The sequence below is a fragment of the Nicotiana attenuata genome, unplaced genomic scaffold, assembly GCF_001879085.1.
Source record: "Nicotiana attenuata strain UT unplaced genomic scaffold, NIATTr2, whole genome shotgun sequence".
NCBI lineage: Eukaryota > Viridiplantae > Streptophyta > Magnoliopsida > Solanales > Solanaceae > Nicotiana > Nicotiana attenuata.
Window position 1 is genome coordinate 75640 of NW_017672126.1, and position 1262 is coordinate 76901.

A 1262-nucleotide genomic window follows, 5' to 3' on the forward strand; every position below is an offset into this window, starting at 1 on the left:
TAATGAGAAGAAAAAGAAAGGAAAAGCAAAGAAAACAACAATTAAAACAAAATTAACAAAATTAAACAAGTAGAAAGGAGTGTAATGTTACCAGTTATGAGATGAAACGAGGAATGATGACTATAAACAGTTAGTTACGAGTAGAGACACGAATGAACAGTGTTTATATGCTTATGAGAGTTAAAAGTTCGAAAAGGGTAAAAGGAGGCCCTCAGGCACTATTTATAGAAAAGGACCCGGGGCCCAGTCTCACCAACCAGTGCGGACCGCACAAAGTGGACCGCGGTCCGCACTGCACAAACTTTGTTCAAGCTTGAGAAGGCAACGCTCTGCGGTGTTGATACCCAATTTTTTCCTAAATATTTTTAATATGCAAAATACTTTCAAAATAGCATATGTATGCATATATAGGTATGTCCAAATGTTTTGTTATTTTTCCTTAATTTTTAAGGATTTTTAAAATCAATTTATTGCCCTATCTTATCTAGAAAAACCCAATAATTATTCCCAAAATTACCATTTTTGGTGATTCATTTTTTGAAATCTCATATTCATGCTAAAATATAGCTAATGTAATTTTTGCATATTTTTTACAAATTTATTTAGTATTTTTAAAACTAAATTGCATACAATTGCAACATTAGCCTCTTTTAGATTTAATTTCCTTTATGTCTATAAAAAATAGGTCCAATATTTTTATTTTGATAATTATATATTATTAATCATTTTAGTACCTTTAATTTATTTCCAGAAATTATTCTACTATTTTTTATAAAATAAATAAGGGAAAAGTGGCTATCTAAAGAATAGCCCAATTGTGTTTCAATTATAGCCAGAATTGGCCCCCAATTTTAAACCCAATTACCCAGCCCAAATCCCAGTCATACCTGACCCACGACCCAATTAAAACAACCCGCCCGGATTCCCATTTAGTCCCAGTCGTTGATCGCTCAGATCAACGGCTCACATTAACTCTTTCCTTTTTAATCTCGACCTACCCCCAAACCCTAACAATATCTCACCCCCAGCCGCCTCTGAATCCCTTTCTCTCAGTTCTCTCTCAACTCTCTCTCAAAACCTAGCCACCGCCCTCAACTACCACCTTAAAACCGCCCAAATCAATGGCTTCCAAAGCTATTGGAAGCATGTATCTACCTCCTATGGCTTCTACATGCCCGATTATCATGGTTTCAAGGCTAGATCCTGGAACAGTCTGGTCCAGACCTTGGTTGATTTCAGTTATATGGCTGTCTCCGGTCATC